We start from the raw sequence: 23,204 nt of genomic DNA on the forward strand, positions 1-23,204 counted from the left end.
GTGTATTTTATTCTTTTTTTTTTTTCATTCAAATATTTAGTTAGCGATACAATATCTTTTTATTTATTTTGTCTATTATTATTTTTTAAAAAAAATATGTTTACAATTATTTAAAACTTTTTTTTTTAATTACTTTTTTCTAATTTTTTTACTTTGTCCCAATATGGGACAATCATTTTCTGCAGGCTGATCACTTCTACAGCATGGAGATGAAGCTGCATCCCCATGCTGCAGAAACTGTCAGCTTTGCACTGACAGACCAACGTTCTCGTCATGCACTGGGCATAACCAGCAAGGTTGCTAGGTCTGGTGACCCGGATGTCGTCATGATGATATCAGATCACCATGGCAACGATCAGGACCCCGCTTCACACCGCAGGGTCTGTGATTCAAAGGTAGAGGAGCTGTCTGCTGGCTTCCGGAATACAGTGATCATGTTTGATTGCAGCATTTCAGGGGTTAAAGGTCCGGGAGCGGGGGTGTGTGGCTGCTTCTGGCACTTAGTGCTGGGTTTCAGCTGTCAGAATCAGCTGACACCTGGCGGCGATCGCCCGCACACCCCAATAAGGAATAACCCTTTAAAGGGTTTGTCCACTTTATAAAGGTCCGTTGCCCATATTCTGATCACAAAGTGCCCTCCTGATCATCAGCGATCAGTGGTCAAATGTGCAGGAAACCTGGAATTAAGTGTGACATTTCCCTGCAGCAGAACCTCAGGAGAATAGAAGTATTACACTGGGTGTGTTCACATTAATGGGTTATCAAGACAGGATGAGTCCTCCAGGGAAGAGATGAGGATCCTGATCAAGGAAACCCCCCTCTAATAATCCCCCCCAACAGGATGTATAAAAACTGGATTTTCTAACCTGGAGATCTCCTTAAAATTCTATTAGGAAATTTAAGAATCTGATTTTTATTTTTGCTCTTGCTACAAATTATTTAATTACTATTTTTTTTCATTATATATTTTCAATTTTATGGTCCGAGGTTTTAAAAAAAAAAAGTTAACGATGCCACAGTTGGCACGAGCGGCCGGTGCGGCGTCCGTCGTGCGATTACACGGCGCGGCCGTCAGATGTATTTGGCACATTCTCAAATCTCCCAACACAATAAGCCGAGAAGACGAGTGCGAGTCACCGGGAGCCGCACTGCGGCCGGGCACCTGGAAATGAGAAAATAAATCCGCCCCAGAGTCCGCGCTTATCTTCCAAAATGCAGCCGGATTATGGCGGGATCGGGGGCATGTGGGACGGGAGGGAACTTTCTTATTTTTTACCTGAACTGGATTTATTTTTTGTTTCCATCAGAACTTTTCTGTTTCTTTCTTACTTTTTTGCAGGAGACGTTTCTCTTCTCCCTCGGGGCCTTCTCTCTCGCTTCTAGAACGTTCTCCATTATTTGGCAGCGGGGACTCGTTCTGGTTTATACACGAGTCCCCGGCGTCCCGTATCCCAGGACGAGGTCTCATCATAAGGAAATCTGAGGCTATTATAGGATGGTGTATCTAAGCCGATCACATGTGATACTGTCAGCTGAGCCGAGTATCTAATTCTATCAAATATGATACCATCAGCTGAGATGTGTATCTAATCCTATCCTGTGTGATACTGTCTGCTGAGCCGTGTATCTAAGCTGATCACATATACTGTCTACTGAGCTGTATCTAAACCAATCACATGTGATACTCTCTACTGAGCCAAGTATCTAATGCTATTAAATATGATACGGTCTGATCTAAATTTATTATGTGGGATACTACCTGCAGACTCGCTGTATCATTGTGATACTGATTGCTCAGAATGTGTCAGGAGTAAGGAGCTGTGCTATATACTGCGTGGGCTGTGCAATATACTACGCGGGCTGTGCAATATACTACGTGGGCTGTGCAATGTACTACGTGGGCTGTGCTATATACTATGTGGGCTGTGCAATATACTACGTGGGCTGTGCAATATACTATGTGGGCTGTGCAATGTACTATGTGGGCTGTGTTATACACTACGTGGCCTGTGTTATACACTATGTGGGCTGTGTTATACAATACGTGGGCTGTGTTATACACTATGTGGGCTGTGTTATACACTATGTGGGCTGTGTTATACACTACGTGGGCTGTGTTATATACTGCGTGGGCTGTTATATACAACGTGAGCTGTGTTATATGCTATGTGGGCTGTTATACACTCCGTAGGCTGTGCTATATACTACGTGGCTGTGCTATATACTCCGTGGGCTGTGTTATATACTACGTGGCTGTGCTATATACTCCGTGGGCTGTGCTATATACTACGTGGCTGTGCAATATACTACGTGGCTGTGCTATTTACTACATGGGCTGTTATTTACAGTGCTACGTGGCTGTGCTATATACTGCGTGGCCGGCTGCGAACAGTCAGCGACAGGCGCAGTCCGCCCGCAAATTGGCGTGAGATTTGAACCACGCTTCGCTAATTGGTCGCGGGCAGCCGAATCCTGTGTATTCAATGTATTATTCTAAAATCTTAATAAATAAACTACATACATATTCTAGGATACCTGATGCGTTAGAATCGGGCTACCATCTAGTAGTAGTTATATTCTTGTACATAGGGGCAGTATTATAGTAGTTATATTCTTGTACATAGGGGCAGTATTATAGTAGTTATATTCTTGTACATAGGAGGCAGTATTATAGTAGTTATATTCTTGTACATAGGAGCAGTATTATAGTAGTTATATTCTTGTACATAGGGGCAGTATTATAGTAGTTATATTCTTGTACATAGGGGCAGTATTATAGTAGTTATATTCTTGTACATAGGGGCAGTATTATAGTAGTTATATTCTTGTACATAGAGGCAGTATTATAGTAGTTATATTCTTGTACATAGAGGACAGTATTATAGTAGTTATATTCTTGTACATAGGAGCAGTATTATAGTAGTTATATTCTTGGACATAGGGGCAGTATTATAGTAGTTATATTCTTGTACATAGGAGCAGTATTATAGTAGTTATATTCTTGTACATAGGAGTAGTATTATAGTAGTTATATTCTTGTACATAGGAGCAGTATTATAGTAGTTATATTCTTGTACATAGGAGTAGTATTATAGTAGTTATATTCTTGTACATAGGGGCAGTATTATAGTAGTTATATTCTTGTACATAGGAGCAGTATTATAGTAGTTATATTCTTGTACATAGGGGCAGTATTATAGTAGTTATATTCTTGTACATAGGTGCAGTATTATAGTAGTTATATTCTTGTACATAGGGGCAGTATTATAGTAGTTATACAACCCCTGGCAAAAATTATGGAATCAACGGCCTTGGAGGATGTTCATTCAGTTGTTTAATTTTGTAGAAAAGAGCCGATCACATACATGGCACAAAACTAAAGTCATTTCAAATGGAAACTTTCTGGCTATAAGAAACACTAAAAGAAATCAAGAACAAAAAATGTGGTAGTCAGTAATGGTTACTTTTTTTAACCAAGCAGAGGGAAAAAATTATGGAGTCACTCAATTCTCTTAGTCTCTGAGGCCTGGACTTAATGAATGTCACACAGGACTCTCCATCAATCTGCCTCCAACTTTCTCTGATTCTTGTTGCCAGATCAGCTTTGCAGGTTGGAGCCTTGTCATGGACCATTTTCAACTTCCACCAAAGATTTTCAATTGGATTGAGATCCGGACTATTTGCAGGCCATGACATTGACCTTATGTGTCTTTTTTCAAGGAATGTTTGCACAGTTTTTGCTCTATGGCAGGATGCATTATCATCTTGAAAAATGATTTCCTCATCCCCAAACATCCTTTCAATTGATGGGATAAGAAAAGTGTCCAAACTATCAACATAAACTTGTGCATTTATTGAAGATGTAATGACGGCCATCTCCCCAGTGCCTTTTACCTGACATGCAGCCCCATATCATCAGTGACTGTGGAAATTTGCATGTTCTCTTCAGGCAGTCATCTTTATAAATCTCATGGAACGGCACCAAACAAAAGTTCCAGCATCATCACCTTGCCCAATGCAGATTCGCGACTCATCACTGAATATGACTTTCATCCAGTCATCCACAGTCCACGATTGCTTTTCCTTAGCCCATTGTAACCTTGTTTTTTTCTGTTTAGGTGTTAATGATGGCTTTCGTTCAGCTTTTCTGTATGTAAATCCCATTTCCTTTAGGCGGTTTCTTACAGTTCAGTCACAGACGTTGACTCCAGTTTCCACCCATTCGTTCCTCATTTGATTTGTTGTGCATTTCCTGTTTTGGAGACATACTGCTTTAAGTTTCCGGACTTGACATTTTAATGTCTTCCTTGGTCTACCAGTATGTTTGCCTTTAGCAACCTTCCCATGTTGTTTGTATTTGGTCCAGATTTTAGACACAGCTGACTGTGAACAACCAACATCTTTTGCAATATTGCGTGATGATTTACCCTCTTTTAAGAGAGATTGATAATCCTCTCCTTTGTTTCAATTGACATCTCTCGTTTTGGAGCCATGATTCATGTCAGTCCACTTGGTGCAACAGCTCTCCAAGGTGTGATCACTACTTTTTAGATGCAGACTAACGAGCAGATCTAATTTGATGCAGGTGTTATTTTTGGGTATGAAAATTTACAGGGTGATTCCATAATTTTTTCCCTTTGCTTGGTTAAAAAAGTAACCATTACTGACTACCACATTTTTTGTTCTTGATTTCTTTTAGTGTTTCTTAAAGCCAGAAAGTTGCCATTTGTAATGACTATAGTTTTGTGCCATGTCTGTGATCTGCTTTTTTTCTACAAAATTAAACAACTGAATGAACATCCTCCAAGGCCGGTGATTCCATAATTTTTGCCAGGGGTTGTATTCTTGTACATAGGGGCAGTATTATAGTAGTTATATTCTTGTACATAGGAGCAGTATTATAGTAGTTATATTCTTGTACATTGGGGCAGTATTATAGTAGTTATATTCTTGTACATAGGGGCAGTATTATAGTAGTTATATTCTTGTACATAGGAGCAGTATTATAGTAGTTATATTCTTGTACATAGGGAGCAGTGTTATGACCCCAATGGCAGAGGGTCTCAAAAGTACATACCAAGTCTGCAAACACAAAAAACCAGCTCATAGGGCAGTGGTAACTGGGCTGACCATATATCTAATCCTAGCACCACAAATAGCAGCAGCCGGGGAACGTGCCTACGTTGGTTCTAGACGTCTCGCGCCAGCCGGAGAACTAACTAACCCTAGAAGGGAAAAGATAGACCTTTCTTGCCTCCAGAGAAAAGACCCCAAAAGTTGGATACAAGCCCCCAACAAATAATAACGGTGAGGTAAGGAGAAAAGACAAACGTAAGAATGAACTAGATATTTAGCAAAGAGAGGCCCACTGACTAATAGCAGAATATAGTAAGATGACTTATATGGTCAGCAAAAACCCTATCAAAATTTCCACGCTGGATATTCAAGAACCCCCGAACCGTCTAACGGCCCGGGGGGAGAACACCAGCCCCCTAGAGCTTCCAGCAAAATCAGGAATCACATTTAGTACAAGCTGGACAAAAAAATAAGAGCAAAGCAAATAACCAAAAAACAAGGAAGCAGGACTTAGCTTAATTTTGCAAGATCCAAGACCAGCAGACAGGAGCAAACAGAAAGGAACTGATTACAACGATGCCAGGCACTGGACTGAGAAACCAGGAAGTTTATATAGCAACACCCCTGGACTAACGACCCAGGTGGGTGCCAAACTGAGGAAAGACAATCCCAGAGTCATATCACTAGTGACCACAAGAGGGAGCCAAAAAAGTCTAATTCACAACAGTACCCCCCCTTTAAGGAGGGGTCACCGAACCCTCACCAAGACCACCAGGGCGATCAGGATGAGCAGCGTGAAAGGCACGAACTAAATCGGCCGCATGCACATCAGAGGCAACCACCCAGGAATTATCCTCCTGACCATAGCCCTTCCACTTGACCAGATACTGAAGCCTCCGCCTGGAGAGACGAGAATCCAAGATCTTCTCCACCACGTACTCCAACTCGCCCTCAACCAACACCGGAGCAGGAGGCTCAACAGAAGGAACCACAGGTACAACGTACCGCCGCAACAAAGACCTATGGAACACGTTGTGAATGGCAAACGACACCGGAAGATCCAAGCGAAAGGACACAGGATTAAGGATTTCCAATATCTTGTAAGGACCGATGAAGCGAGGCTTAAATTTAGGAGAGGAGACCTTCATAGGAACAAATCGAGAAGACAGCCATACCAAATCCCCAACACGAAGTCAGGGACCCATACCGCGGCGGCGGTTGGCAAAACGCTGAGCCTTCTCCTGTGACAACTTCAAGTTGTCCACCACATGATTCCAGATCCGCTGCAACCTATCCACCACGGAATCTACCCCAGGACAGTCAGAAGGCTCCACATGTCCCGAGGAAAAACGAGGATGGAAACCAGAGTTGCAAAAAAAATGGCGAAACCAAAGTAGCGGAACTAGCCCGATTATTAAGGGCAAACTCAGCCAACGGCAAGAAGGTCACCCAATCATCCTGATCTGCAGAAACAAAACACCTCAAATAAGCCTCCAGAGTCTGATTAGTTTGCTCCGTTTATCCATTAGTCTGAGGATGAAAGGCAGACGAAAACGACAAATCAATGCCCATCTTAGCACAAAAGGATCGCCAGAACCTGGAAACAAACTGGGATCCTCTGTCAGACACAATATTCTCAGGAATGCCGTGTAAACGAACCACATTCTGAAAGAACAAAGGAACCAGATCGGAAGAGGAAGGCAGCTTAGGCAAAGATACCAAATGGACCATCTTGGAAAAGCGATCACATACCACCCAGATGACAGACATGCCCTGAGACACCGGAAGATCTGAAATGAAATCCATGGAAATGTGTGTCCAAGGCCTCTTCGGGACAGGCAAGGGCAAGAGCAACCCGCTGGCACGAGAACAGCAAGGCTTAGCTCGAGCACAAGTCCCACAGGACTGCACAAATGACCGCACATCCCGTGACAAGGAAGGCCACCAAAAGGACCTAGCCACCAGATCTCTGGTGCCAAAAATTCCCGGATGACCTGCCAACACCGAGGAATAAACCTCGGAAATGACTCTGCTGGTCCACTTATCAGGAACAAACAGTCTGTCAGGTGGACAAGAGTCAGGTCTACCAGCCTGAAATCTCTGCAACACACGTCGCAAATCCGGAGAAATGGCTGACAGGATAACTCCCTCTTTGAGAATACCAACTGGTTCTGCGACTCCAGGAGAGTCAGGCACAAAGCTCCTTGAAAGAGCATCAGCCTTCACATTCTTTGAACCTGGTAAATACGAGACCACAAAGTCAAAACGGGAGAAAAACAATGACCAGCGGGCCTGTCTAGGATTCAGGCGTTTAGCAGACTCGAGATACATCAGATTTTTGTGATCAGTCAAGACCACCACACGATGCTTAGCACCCTCGAGCCAATGACGCCACTCCTCAAATGCCCACTTCATGGCTAACAACTCCCGATTGCCAACATCATAATTCCGCTCAGCAGGCGAAAACTTCCTAGAGAAAAAAGCACATGGTCTCATTACAGAGCAACCAGGGCCTCTCTGCGACAAAACGGCCCCTGCCCCAATCTCAGAAGCATCCACTTCAACCTGAAAGGGAAGTGAGACATTAGGCTGGCACAAAACAGGCGCCGAAGTAAACCGGCGCTTCAACTCTTGAAAGGCTTCCACGGCTGCAGGAGCCCAGTTAGCAACATCAGAACCTTTCTTGGTCCTATCCGTCAAAGGTTTAACAACGCTAGAAAAATTAGCGATAAAACGACGGTAGAAGTTAGCAAAACCCAAGAACTCCTGAAGACTCTTAACTGACGTGGGTTGAGTCCAATCATGAATAGCTCGGACCTTGACTGGGTCCATCTCCACCGCAGAAGGGGAAAAAATAAAACCCAAAAAGGGAACCTTCTGTACTCCAAAGAGACACTTTGAGCCCTTAACAAACAAAGCATTCTCACGCAAAACCTGAAACACCATCCTGACCTGCTCTACATGCGAGTCCCAATCATCAGAAAAAACCAGAATATCATCCAGATAAACAATCATAAATCTATCCAGATACTTCCGGAAAATATCATGCATAAAGGACTGAAATACTGAAGGAGCATTAGAGAGCCCGAAAGGCATCACCAAGTACTCAAAATGACCTTCGGGCGTATTAAATGCAGTTTTCCATTCATCTCCCTGCTTAATGCGCACAAGGTTGTACGCACCACGAAGATCTATCTTGGTGAACCACTTGGCACCTTTAATCCGGGCAAACAAGTCCGACAACAGAGGCAAAGGATACTGAAATTTAACAGTGATTTTATTCAGAAGCCGATAGTCAATACAAGGTCTCAAAGATCCGTCCTTCTTGGCCACAAAAAAGAATCCCGCACCAAGAGGGGAAGAGGATGGACGGATATGCCCCTTCTCCAGAGATTCCTTAATATACGAACGCATTGCGGTATGCTCAGGTACAGACAGATTAAATAATCTTCCCTTAGGAAATTTACTACCTGGAATCAAATCTATAGCGCAGTCACAGTCCCTATGAGGAGGAAGGGCACTGGACCTGGACTCGCTGAATACATCCTGATAATCAGACAAATACTCAGGAACTTCCGAAGGAGTAGAGGAAGCAATAGACACCGGCGGGGAATCACCATGAATTCCCTGACAGCCCCAACTTGACACAGACATTGCCTTCCAATCCAAGACTGGATTATGGGTCTGTAACCATGGCAGACCCAAAACGACCAAATCATGCATTTTATGCAGAACAAGAAAACGAATCACCTCCCGATGTTCAGGAGTCATGCACATGGTTACCTGTGTCCAAAACTGCGGTTTATTTTCCGCCAATGGCGTAGCATCAATACCTCTAAGAGGGATAGGATTTACCAACGGCTCAAGAACAAAACCACAGCGCCTGGCGAATGACAGATCCATAAGACTCAGGGCAGCACCTGAATCCACAAACGCCATAACAGGGTAGGAGGACAATGAGCAAATTAAAGTCACAGACAAAATAAATTTAGGTTGCAAATTACCAATGGCGACAGGACTAACAACCCTTGTTAGGCGTTTAGAGCATGCTGATATAACATGTGTAGAATCACCACAGTAAAAACACAACCCATTCTGACGTCTATGATTTTTCCGTTCATTTCTAGTCTGAATTCTACCACATTGCATTAAATCAGGTGTTTGTTCAGACAACACCACCAGAGGATTCGCGGCTTTGCGCTCCCGCAAACGCCGGTCAATTTGAATAGCCAGCGCCATGGAATCATTCAGACCTGTAGGAATGGAGAAACCCACCATCACATTCTTAATGGCTTCAGAAAGGCCATTTCTGAAATTTGCGGCCAGAGCACACTCATTCCACTGAGTAAGCACGGACCATTTCCGAAATTTTTGGCAATACACTTCAGCTTCATCCTGACCCTGAGAAATAGCCAGCAAGGCTTTTTCTGCCTGAACCTCAAGATTGGGTTCCTCGTAAAGCAATCCGAGCGCCAGAAAAAACGCATCAATATTCGCCAATGCCGGATCTCCTGGCGCTAGCGAGAAAGCCCAATCCTGAGGGTCGCCCCGTAAGAAAGAGATAACAATTTTACTTGCTGAGCTGAGTCTCCAGATGAACGGGGTCTCAGAGATAGAAACAATTTACAATTATTCCTGAAATTCCTAAACTTAAATCGGTCTCCAGAGAACAGTTCAGGAATAGGTATTTTAGGTTCAGACATTGGACTACTGGTAACAAAATATTGTATGCCCTGCACACGAGCAGCAAGCTGATCCACACTTGTAATCAAAGTCTGGACATTCATGTCTGCAGCAAGCACAAGCCACTCAGAGGTAAAGGGGAGGAAAAAAGAGGAAAGAAAAAAAAAAACAAAAAAAACTCAGACTTTCCTTTCTTGTAATCCCACTTCTGCAATGCATTAAACATTCAATGTTGGCCTGGCATACTGTTATGACCCCAATGGCAGAGGGTCTCAAAAGTACATACCAAGTCTGCAAACACAAAAAACCAGCTCATAGGGCAGTGGTAACTGGGCTGACCATATATCTAATCCTAGCACCACAAATAGCAGCAGCCGGGGAACGTGCCTACGTTGGTTCTAGACGTCACACGCCAGCCGGAGAACTAACTAACCCTAGAAGGGAAAAGATAGACCTTTCTTGCCTCCAGAGAAAAGACCCCAAAAGTTGGATACAAGCCCCCAACAAATAATAACGGTGAGGTAAGGAGAAAAGACAAACGTAAGAATGAACTAGATATTTAGCAAAGAGAGGCCCACTGACTAATAGCAGAATATAGTAAGATGACTTATATGGTCAGCAAAAACCCTATCAAAATTTCCACGCTGGATATTCAAGAACCCCCGAACCGTCTAACGGCCCGGGGGGAGAACACCAGCCCCCTAGAGCTTCCAGCAAAATCAGGAATCACATTTAGTACAAGCTGGACAAAAAAATAAGAGCAAAGCAAATAACCAAAAAACAAGGAAGCAGGACTTAGCTTAATTTTGCAAGATCCAAGACCAGCAGACAGGAGCAAACAGAAAGGAACTGATTACAACGATGCCAGGCACTGGACTGAGAAACCAGGAAGTTTATATAGCAACACCCCTGGACTAACGACCCAGGTGGGTGCCAAACTGAGGAAAGACAATCCCAGAGTCATATCACTAGTGACCACAAGAGGGAGCCAAAAAAGTCTAATTCACAACAGAGCAGTATTATAGTAGTTATATTCTTGTACATAGGGGCAGTATTATAGTAGTTATATTCTTGTACATAGGAGCAGTATTATAGTAGATACATTCTTGTACATAGGGGCAGTATTATAGTAGTTATATTCTTGTACATAGGAGGTAGTATTATAGTAGTTATATTCTTGTACATAGGGGCAGTATTATAGTAGTTATATTCTTGTACATAGGGGCAGTATTATAGTAGATATATTCTTGTACATAGGGGCAGTATTATAGTAGTTATATTCTTGTACATAGGGGCAGTATTATAGTAGTTATATTCTTGTACATAGGAGCAGTATTATAGTAGTTATATTCTTGTACATAGGAGGTAGTATTATAGTAGTTATATTCTTGTACATAGGGGCAGTATTATAGTAGATATATTCTTGTACATAGGGGCAGTATTATAGTAGTTATATTCCTGTACATAGGAGCAGTATTATAGTAGATATATTCTTGTACATAGGGGCAGTATTATAGTAGTTATATTCTTGTACATAGGGGCAGTATTATAGTAGTTATATTCTTGTACATAGGGGCAGTATTATAGTAGTTATATTCTTGTACATAGGGGCAGTATTATAGTAGTTATATTCTTGTACATAGGGGCAGTATTATAGTAGTTATATTCTTGTACATAGGAGCAGTATTATAGTAGTTATATTCTTGTACATAGGGGCAGTATTATAGTAGTTATATTCTTGTACATAGGGGCAGTATTATAGTAGTTATATTCTTGTACATTGGGGCAGTATTATAGTATTTATATTCTTGTACATAGGGGCAGTATTATAGTAGTTATATTCTTGTACATAGGGGCAGTATTATAGTAGTTATATTCTTGTACATAGGGGCAGTATTATAGTAGTTATATTCTTGTACATAGGGGCAGTATTATAGTAGTTATATTCTTGTACATACAGGCAGTATTATAGTAGTTATATTCTTGTACATAGGGGCAGTATTATAGTAGTTATATTCTTGTACATAGGGGCAGTATTATAGTAGTTATGTTTTTTCTTTTTTGATTCTTGTTTTTTCCATTGCCTGATATGTGTTTTGAACAGTTCTCGTTTTTCTCTCCTGTATTTAGCAGGAGCACTGATCTTGTTTTCTTTTCTCTGAAATGTCAGTCAGTTTGATGTTTGCAGGGTTTGTGGGTGTTATAATACACCTCTGCCACATTATTGCTTTTATGTAGAATTGGGCAAATATTACTGGAATATCACAATATTTTTGGTGAAAACCAGTCATCTTGCGATTTTTGTAGGGTCACTGTGGGGACCAGTTGGGGGCGGTTGGGTAGTTTTAGTCTTGTAAAATGTTGCTGTTTTAATAATTAAAGCCGATTTCCCTGCACTCTCGAGTGCATCTGGACAGGGTAAAAAAGGGCAGAAGGTGCAGCCCTAAATCACCTTTTAGCTCCCCCTGTGCACCCCTTTATGCCCACCTTAATCCTGGCTTAAAGTTTAAGGTTTTTTTTTGCTCATCCTTTTTTATATCTTTTTTTGGTGGGGACGAGAGGGGGGGGGGGGCATTGTGTCAAGAACCTGTGACAAGTATATAGCAAGTTCACAGCAGAATTCACATGTATTCAGTTTTGCTGTGAATACGAAGATTTCCCTGACACCCAAAGTTCCATGTGGATTGTGCACAACTATGGTTCTGTACATCTGAGGGTGCCTGCAAAATGTTCCCTTTTGGGGTATATGGACGGGATAAGCTTTAAGGTTATTGTCATGGGGTCCTACTCCAGTATCACACAATCAATAGAGCGAGAGATGAGTGAACAGTCCCAAGAACCTTTTTTACATGCAAATCAAAAGGTCCATGAAACAATCCACCACACAAAGGATAAAATAGTCCAGGAACACAGATGCAGTCCAGTAAGGGGATAAATACCCCGGGAGATGAGTCACATCCTCCGCTTAGAGATCGATATGGCAGTGCGGCTCCAGATACTTCTCCGTATAGGGCTTCCCAGCAGGATTTTCTAGGCGAATCAGTGTTTCTCCAAGTTTCTCTAAAGTGCTTGACTTAACATCACCATCCCACAAAGGATCTATCTTTACTGGTCTCTCCTCTCAGAAGGATAGAAAATCCTTAGAAACCTCTTGATAAAGCGGTGCTTCTGTCACGCGAAACGCGCGTCGAGGGTCTACCTACACCTGCGCCCAGGGTCCCCCAGCTCTGCCCTTGGTAAGCTCTGCCTCTTTGCTGATCTCTCTTTGATGGTACTATTAATAAAAAGACGCATCTGTAATGGCGATCTTACCATGATAATGTAATCCTATGCACTGACACTTTACTTACTGATCTCTGTATTTATTTATATGGGCATGTGCAATGGTGGACTTTCTCTGGGCAACTCTGCTTCTATCCTGTGTTTGTATTTTATCTAATATCTTGGTGTCACTTTTTTTGGTTTATATATTTTGATACTATCTTTAAAAATAATTAAAAAATAATTTTATACCTAGTTGCTCCGGTGTCTCCTATTATGTCATCTGCTGGTGTAGGTCCACTGTGTTTTATCAAGACCAAAGTCAGTGCAGCCGTCTACCAGGACATTTTAGAGCACTTTATGCTTCCCTCTGCCGACAAGCTTTTTGGAGATGGTTCCTGTCCACACTGCCAAAAGTACCAATACCTGGTGTACAAACAACAGTATCACTGTGCTTGATTGTCAGCACACTCGCCTGACCTTAACCCCATATAGAATCTATGAAGTATTGTCAAGAGGAAGATGAGACACCAGACCCAACATGCAGGCGAGCTGAAGGCTGCTATCAAAGCAACCTGGGCTTCCATAACCCCTCAGCAGTGCCACAGGCTGATCGCCTCCATGCCACGCCGCATTGATGCAGTAATTGATGCAAAAGGACCAAGTATTAATTGCATTTACTGAACAGACATTTCAGTAGGTCAACATTTTCGATGTTAAAATCGTTTTTTCAAGCTGGTGTTATAAAGTATTCTAATTTACTGAGATAATGACTTTTGGGTTTTCATTGGCTGTAAGCCATAATCATCAACATCAACAGAAATAAACACGTGAAATAGATCACTCTGTGTGTAATGACTCTATAGAATATATGAGTTTCCATTTTTGTATTGAAAAAAAAAAAAAAATGAAATAGATTAACTTTTTTCATGATATTCTAATTTTGTGAGATGCACCTATATGTTATTAGTTACTGTGAAGAAACCAGATTGTATCTTAATTTCCCAGACAGCCATGTTTTTGCAAAGCCAAAAGAACTGGCTTTTTGTCTGTATATTAGCTTGTGAATTTAAGGCTACGTTCACACGATCCTTTTTTCAGGTCCTTTTTCGGGAAAATCCGCAGTGAAAAACGGCGGTGCTTCTCTCTGCGGTTTTGTGTCCTTTTTCTACTGCGGATTCCACTGCGGGTTTCCAACTGCAGTTTCCTATTGGTGCTGTTCGAAACACGCAGCGGAATCCGCAGAAAGAATTGACATGGTACTTCTTTTTTCTGCAGGCAAATCCGCGCGGATTTGCCGGCGAAAAAAAGGATCGTCGGCACAGCGGTTTTTGTTTTCCATAGGGTAACATTGTACTGTACCCTGCATGGAAAACTGCTGCAGATCCGCAGCTGCAATTCCGCTGCGGATCCGCAGCAAAAACCGCATCATGTGAACATAGCCTAAGTGTTTATGTCTGGTGGGTCAAGAAGACAGACTTGCCCACTGATATACTATCTAACATACTGTGTAAAGGTACCTTCACACTAAACGATATCGCTAGCGATCCGTGACGTTGCAGCGTCCTGGCTAGCGATATCGTTTAGTTTGACACGCAGCAGCGATCAGGATCCTGCTGTGATGTCGCTGGTCGCTGAATAAAGTTCAGAACTTTATTTGGTCGTCAGACCGGCGTGTATCGTCGTGTTTGACACCAAAAGCAACGATACCAGCGATGTTTTACACTGGTAACCAGGGTAAACATCGGGTTACTAAGCGCAGGGCCGCGCTTAGTAACCCGATGTTTACCGTGGTTACCAGCATAAAAGTAAAAAAAAAAAAACACTACATACTTACATTCCGGTGTCTGTCCCCCGGCGTTCTGCTTCTCTGCACTGTGTCTGCGCCAGCCGGAAAGCAGAGCGGTGACGTCACCGCGTTACCTCTGTGCTCGCTTTCCGGCTGGCCGGCGCTCACAATGCAGAGAAGCAGAACGCCGGGGGACAGACACCGGAATGTGAGTATGTAGTGTTTGTTTTTTTTTACTTTTACGCTTGTAACCACGGTAAACATCGGGTTACTAAGCGCGGCCGCCCTGCGCTTAGTAACCCGATGTTTACCCTGGTTACAAGCGAACACATCGCTGGATCGCTGTCACACACAACGATCCAGCGATGACAGCGGGAGATCCAGCGACGAAAGAAAGTTCCAAACGATCTGCTACGACGTACGATTCTCAGCAGGATCCCTGATCGCTGCTGCGTGTCAGACACTGCGATATCGTATGGATATCGCTGGAACGTCACGGATCGTACCGTCGTAGCGACCAAAGTGCCACTGTGAGACGGTACCCTTGGGTATAAAAAGACTCAGAGATCACATCCTGGGAGACTGAAGTAACACAGAGCGACCAGCCAGACATTCTGCAAACCACCCAACAGACAAGAGAAAGGACTGCAGCCAATTCATCATGGCACCATCACGAGGGACACTGATCTAGGATTCTATAGGATACAACCTAGGGGTTTTCGCCTCCGGTTGGAAGGACACAGATCTGATCCAGTGACCATCTCTGCACCATGGATATGTTTGGAGAAAGCCAGGGTTGGGACCGCTGGTCGCCTGGTTCCATGGAGATGGTCAGATAAGCCAGGTGGTGACTCTCGTGTCAGACTGGCTTTGGACCTTGTATGGACTCTAAGGACAGTTCTTGGTCATCTCCCTATGCTTGTCGTTACCCCTTCTCTGTGCGTTCATCCACAGATGGAGTAGCGACCCTGGGAGCTCTGACATCGTGTCATACTGGAAATACGTGGAGACGCAGTGATATTTTATATGCGCCCATGTAACCAAACAATTCCAGCCATGGTAGGATTGTTCTGTTTGCTATTGTGTGTTGTGGTTCAATAAAGTATTGCCACACTGTTTTACCTTAACCCTGTGTTGTCTGTGTAGTGTATTGCCCACGGGGAGATAGAGCGGGCGTTCAGTGGTATGAGCCGTGGTCCATGCAGTCTTGCTAAAGATAGCCGGGCCAGCGGACGAGAGCACCCACTGACCCCATTTCTCCACAGTTACCTGTAGTTAATAAAACTGCACTAAGTTTTAATCTGCAATCTTCATTGCTTCATTCATTTTTATACCCCCTAATATGCAGGTTGCAGTCTGATTAAACTTTAAATGTTTTATCTTATGGATCTGTTTCTTCCAGTAATATAGGCTGGATGTGAGGTCTGTGTGTCTCACCCAGTAATATAGGCTGGATGTGAGGTCTGTGTGTCTCTCCCAGTAATATAGGCTGGGTGTGAGGTATGTGTGTCTCTCCCAGTAATATAGGCTGGATGTGAGGTCTGTGTGTCTCTCCCAGTAATATAGGCTGGATGTGAGGTCTGTGTGTCTCTCCCAGTAATATAGGCTGGATGTGAGGTCTGTGTGTCTCTCCAGTAATATAGGCTGCATGTGAGGTCTGTGTGTCTCTCCAGTAATATAGGCTGGATGTGAGGTCTGTGTGTCTCTCCCAGTAATATAGGCTGCATGTGAGGTCTGTGTGTCTCTCCAGTAATATAGGCTGGATGTGAGGTCTGTGTGTCTCTCTCAGCAATATAGGCTGGATGTGAGGTCTGTGTGTCTCTCCAGTAATATAGGCTGGATGTGAGGTCTGTGTGTCTCTCCCAGTAATATAGACTGAATGTGAGGTCTGTGTGTCTCTCCCAGTAATATAGGCTGGATGTGAGGTCTGTGTGTCTCTCCCAGTAATATAGGCTGGATGTGAGGTCTGTGTGTCTCTCCCAGTAATATAGGCTGGATGTGAGGTCTGTGTGTCTCTCCAGTAATATAGGCTGGATGTGAGGTCTGTGTGTCTCTCCCAGTAATATAGACTGAATGTGAGGTCTGTGTGTCTCTCCCAGTAATATAGGCTGGATGTGAGGTCTGTGTGTGTCTCTCTCGGTAATATAGGCTGGATGTGAGCTCTGTGTGTCTCACCCAGTAATATAGGCTGGATGTGAGGTCTGTGTGTCTCTCCCAGTAATATAGGCTGGATGTGAGGTCTGTGTGTCTCTCCCAGTAATATAGGCTGGATGTGAGGTCTGTGTGTCTCTCCCAGTAATATAGGCTGGATGTGAGGTCTGTGTGTCTCTCCCAGTAATATAGGCTGGATGTGAGGTCTGTGTGTCTCTCCCAGTAATATAGGCTGGATGTGAGGTCTGTGTGTCTCTCCCAGTAATATAGGCTGGATGTGAGGTCTGTGTGTCTCTCCCAGTAATATAGGCTGGATGTGAGGTATGTGTGTATCTCCCAGTAATATAGGCTGGATGTGAGGTCTCTGTGTCTCTCCCAGTAATATAGGCTGGATGTGAGGTCTCTGTGTCTCTCCCTGTAATATAGGCTGGATGTGAGGTATGTGTGTATCTCTCAGAAATATAGGCTGGATGTGAGGTCTGTGTGTCTCTCCTAGTAATATAGTCTGGATGTGAGGTCTCTGTGTCTCTCCCAGTAATATAGGCTGGATGTGAGGTTTGTGTGTCTCTCCCAGTAATATAGGCTGGATGTGAGGTCTGTGTGTCTCTCCTAGTAATATAGGCTGGATGTGAGGTCTGTGTGTCTCTCCCAGTAATATAGGCTGGATGTGAGGTTTGTGTGTCTCTCCCAGTAATATAGACTGGATGTGAGGTCTGTATGTCTCTCCAGTAATATAGGCTGAATGTGAGGTCTGTGTGTCTCTCCCAGTAATATAGGCTGGATGTGGGGTCTGTGTGTCTCTCCAGTAATATAGTCTTAGGCAAAATGAAGACCGCGCTCACGGGATATATTTAAAATGGTTTATTTTAGCCAAGGCTAATATAAACCATTTTAAATATATCCCGTGAGCGCGGTCTTCATTTTGCCTAAGACTACTACTCCCAACATCCTCCTGGATTTCTGTGGAGACCTGCTGCTACGGTTACACCCGCATGGGAGTTGTGACCCATTTTCACAACTGCAATAGGTGAGCATATTCCCTACCAAGTCTGTATTTATCTATATACAGTGTGACACATTGGGGGCGCCTTGTGTTTTTTTTCTTTTTTTTTTTTTTTTTTTCTCCCAGTAATATAGGCTGGATGTGAGGTCTGTGTGCCTCTCCCAGTAATATAGGCTGGATGTGAGCTCTGTGTGTCTCTCCCAGTAATATAGGCTGGATGTGAGGTCTGTGCGCCTCTCCCAGTAATATAGGCTGGATGTGAGCTTTTCTACAGCCTCTTTTCTCTTCCCTTTGTTCTCTCCAAACTGTGGAGATCTGTGTACAATCCCTCCTATACCTACTGCTTTTTCTACGATTACGCTCACACTTGATTATAACATGGCTGAGTGCTATGCAATGTTTTACCAGATAGCGCTCGGTCCACTGTTATACTATGGGGCAGTGGAGATCTCCGATATGCTGCAAGTGCATTCGATAATTGGATCGCATTCACTCATTCAAGTCTATGGGTGCATGAGAAACATCGGACTGCAATCAAATGTCATACAAGTGCAGTCCGATGTACTCGCACAGAGTCAATGGAGAAGATAGAGAAATTAAGACGTAAAAATGAATGGAGACCAATGTATCAAAGTGAATGTGAATGAAGGGCATCATTGAAAACGGGGGGCAGCCATCTCTGCAAAATGTTCTGTGCATGAAATGTTATTGAGAACATGTGCAGACCTCAGACTGCCAGAATAATAACCATAAAACGGGAACAGCTATAAAACAACCACAAAAGTATCAAACTCCATCAGGAGCGGCCCCTGTGACTTTTACATAACTTTCCTAACATCTGATTATTGGTTTGTAATTACAGGAATATAAGGATACAATGTAACAGATCCTCACCGCAGGCGAGACCGGGTAAGTAACTGTAACGACAAAGAAGGACAGAATTTTCCCATGCTTCTTCGCACTCTCCGGGCGACATTAGCTGCATTACACACTCTCTGACATCCGCATTGATTTTTTCGCTACGTGCAGTAATTATGCTTTTCATTAGTTGTCACAAAATATATTTCAGATCATTTCCAGCTACTAAAGTGCTCTATTATGTAGTACTGGACACGAATCAATACCAACGAGCGTAGATCAACCGGAATCCTCGGGAATGACAATTAGGCAGAGCGCCGCGTATGTGAAGCGTCATTTATCCTTAAAGAAAGAATCCAAAGAGGTTTGTTGTTTTTTGTTTGTTTTTTTTTTTTACTATTGAAGGAGATTTTTAGTTTTTATTATCTGTTGTTTTGGAACCTCCTATTAGAAGTCAACGGGACGGGACCCTGTTCAAAAATATGGTATGATGACCCTCTAGATGTAGACTAAGGACTCATGAGCATGGATGGAATCGCTACATACTTCAATAAATGCTATATTCAGGTCCTCGACTCTCTGCCCATGATGTTGACCACACCGAACTATGCAACCAAGAGTATCATGAGCAATATGACACCATATTCCCGATAATTATGCCCATGTGTGAGTCCGTATGTGCATGCACGAAGCTGTAGGACACCAGAGAACTACATTGAGAGTCAATATTTCCCAGTGGAGATGACTTGGAGCAATGATGATTCCAAAAAGATTTCGGGACGCTACCACAACTCATCCAAGAAGTTGTAAAACATCTCAGAAGTTTAGGAGATCTCCAGATTCTCCAGCTTTACCTGAGATCCATGACCATGACTCCATGATAAATAAAAGGCCAAGCAACAATGGGACTAATTGGAGCATGGAGAAGAGCATGGAGAAAACACTGCTATTCAAGAGCATCATCAATGGTCATCTCACATTTAGGAGAAAATGTGAATGGTCTTCAAATTATTTCATATTGACTTGAGGAGCTTCAAGACTGGAGGAAATTATAAGTCCAAAAAGAAACCCCTCATCCAACAAGTCAAGAAACATCTCAGAAGAAGATTTGGAGCTCTTCAGCCTCAGCTAGGATCCATGTTCATGACTTCATGATAACGAAGAGGCTGGGATTCATGGGTACATTCAAAAGAACAATCAGAGGAGCAATGAAAAGACTGTCTTATCTGAGAGGAGCAACCGTGGTCATTTAATATTTCCAAGAAAACATCTGCATGGTCATTAAGCTGTTTCATTTTAGCTTGGGGACCAACCAAATTGGAGAAATCTTCAGGGCACAGAGACAACTCATTATCAATAACATTGTGAAACATCTAAGAAGATCCAAGGAGCAGCAACTTCTTCAGACACAGATATGATCCATGTTCACTGCTGCATAAGAATATAGAATCCAGCAACAATTTGATTTATCGGAGCCAACGGAAGATCAAGGGGAATACAATGATATGCAAGAGTAACATTACTGATCGCCTCACATTTACAAGAAAATATTTGGATGGTCCTTTATCCATTTCACATTGACTTGAAGATTATCCAGAAAGTATCTATTTTATGAATTAAAAAAGACTTCAGGACGCAACAACAACTTTTCATCCAGAAAGACGCGAGATATCTCAGAAGAAGCTTTGGAGATCTGCAGTTTCTCCAGCCTCAGCTACGATTCAAATTCATCACTCATTGACAAGGTAAAGAACCATAATAAAAGAATCCTTGGAATCAAGATGAAAACCAAGTAAAGATTCAGGGAGAAGATACTGCTAACCAAGAGGGACATCAGTGACCGTCTCACATTTATAAGAAGACACGTGGATGGCCCTCAATCCATCCAGATAAGAGCAATGATGAATCCAAAAATATTTCAGGACACAGCGAAAACTCATATTCACAAAGTTGTAAACCATCTCAGGAGAAGATCCAGAAATCTACAGCTTCTTCAGTCTCAGATGTACTCAGTACCCAAAATGGTGCACATTACAGAGTCTCACTCTTCCACTGACTCGACGGGATGATAGCAGCTGTGACTTCAGATCTTCCAGCGTCGCTACCCCACCTGTGGCACACACACAGAGAGGAGGTAAGGACAAGCGTAGGAAGATGACTCTCCATTCAGTCCATACAAGGTACAAGGCCAGTTGTTCTGAGGATCACGACCTGGCTTCTCCAAACGTATCCATGGTTCAGCGATGGTCAATGGAGCAGATCTGTATTCTTCCAATTAGGGCCGAAAACCCCTAGGTTGTTTCCTGTTGAAAGATAGATCCGTGTCCCTCGTGATGTAGCCATGATGTAAAATGGCTGCTGTCCTGTCTCTGGTCCTTTGAATGTATGGATGTCTTGGAAGAATCTCTCTGGCTGTTTCTCTCTCTGTCTCTATAGAGGCATATGACCTATTTTTAGACTTAAAAAGTGTCCCTCATTCCGTATTTACATAAAAGAGTAATAAGAATAGAGATGAGATCAAGTAAAATTACTTGATTATTTAATCCATTTGCATACTTTTTTCCTCTCTGCTTTCGAAGTCAACAAACTGGCTCCATAACACAATGCATAATTAGCCTATCAGCACACATCACTAGTGATCAAGGATAAGAGCACAATACAAGTCAATGTTACCAGCTTGCACAAACAAAAGTCTGTTGACCAACCAGAAATTCAACACTTAGGGTACCGTCACACATTGAAATTTTCATCGCTGCGACGGCACGATTCGTGACGTCGCAGCGTCGTATAATCATCGCTCCAGCGTCGTAGACTGCGGTCACACGTTGCAATCACGGCGCTGGAGCGATGCCAAAGTCCCCGGGTAACCAGGGTAAACATCGGGTAACTAAGCGCAGGGCCGCGCTTAGTAACCCGATGTTTACCCTGGTTACCAGCGTAAACGTAAAAAAACAAACAGTACATACTCACCCGTCGGTGTCCTTCAGGTCCCTTGCCGTCTGCTTCCTGCTCTGAGTGCAGCCGTACAGTGAGAGCAGATCGCAGCACCGCTGCGCTCTGCTCTCACTTTCCGGCCGGCACTCAGAGCAGGAAGCAGACGGCAAGGGACCTGAAGGACACCGACGGGTGAGTATGTACTGTTTGTTTTTTTACGTTTACGCTGGTAACCAGGGTAAACATCGGGTTACTAAGCGCGGCCCTGCGCTTAGTTACCCGATGTTTACCCTGGTTACAAGCGAAGACATCGCTGGATCGCTGTCACACACAACGATCCAGCGATGTCAGCGGGTGATCAAGCGACGAAAGAAAGTTCCAAACGATCTGCTACGACGTACGATTCTCAGCAGGGTGTCTGATCGCAGTAGCGTGTCAGACACAGCGATATCGTAACGATATCGCTAGAACGTCACGAATCGTAACGTCGTAGCGATGGAAATTTCAATGTGTGACGGTACCCTTAGAATGTTATCTGTATTTTGGCTTTTGAATTTATTATTCTTAGTTAGCTAAAAACAGTCGTCAGGTTAATTAAGATACAATGCTGTGTGTCTGGACTTAGAAACAAAACCCAGGGATTTCACCGCTGCCAACACCGATCCGAAGATGTAACGAGGACGGGACAGGTGACGGTGAGAAGGGCAGCAGCCAGTGAGTATCAGTATTTTTTATTATTTATTACATGTTCTGTTCATTATGGGGTCTAGAGAGAGCACAATAAGGGACACTAAATTTTCAGAAAACAACTTCTCCGCTATTCGAATTTTTCAGGAAAAACTCACAAATAGGCAAGCTCAAATTTTGCCTGATCCGCTCATCTCTAGTCTATGGGCCTCTTTGGCCATTGCCATAATGACCATACGATTAACGGAAGGAGCCTTGGGGCAGAGGACTGGCTCTCCTTAAGGAGACCATATTTGTTTCGAGCCTCAATGGCAGTGCTCCATGGGAAAAACATGCAAATGACCTCTCTCCCAAAACAAAACAAATCTCGTCATTGCCACCCAGTGGAGGGCGCTACCCTGTAAATCCATGTATAATCCTCTCATTTGCACCCCCTAATCACCAGGACTTGTGCCTCGGCCCCCTCATTGCTTCACCTCTGCTGCTGACGTTGGGGAGGTGGGCTCAATAAATTTTTTGCAGCAAGTTGCACATTTCGAGACCATGGACGATGTATTTAATGGGGATTTCCTCTTAGTGTTATACCTGATACTGATTGTATCTGAGGATAAATACATTTTGGACAGAAATGCTCTTTAAGCGCCTCCATAGCTTTCTTTATGCTAAGTCCTCCGAAGCTTCTCATTCACTCCTCCAAATTGTCTTTTTCTCCATACATTGGCATAAAATCCGGCATTAAGTGCACCTCTCCAGCGCCGGCAT

General features: G+C 43.3%; 1 long non-coding RNA gene across 9 annotated transcripts in view; it reads left to right on the forward strand.

Moving 5' to 3' along the window:
* Window positions 1–23,204, forward strand: part of LOC143814993 (uncharacterized) — a 100,587-nt gene that overhangs the window by 47,477 nt on the left and 29,906 nt on the right. For all 9 annotated transcript variants that reach the window (XR_013223654.1, XR_013223657.1, XR_013223655.1 and 6 more), the window contains 3 exons: window positions 18,826–18,872; window positions 19,033–19,185; window positions 22,381–22,469. This is a non-coding gene — a long non-coding RNA (uncharacterized LOC143814993). The remainder of the gene's footprint in view (window positions 1–18,825; window positions 18,873–19,032; window positions 19,186–22,380; window positions 22,470–23,204) is intronic.

Source organism: Ranitomeya variabilis, chromosome 3, assembly GCF_051348905.1.
Source record: "Ranitomeya variabilis isolate aRanVar5 chromosome 3, aRanVar5.hap1, whole genome shotgun sequence".
Lineage (NCBI taxonomy): Eukaryota > Metazoa > Chordata > Amphibia > Anura > Dendrobatidae > Ranitomeya > Ranitomeya variabilis.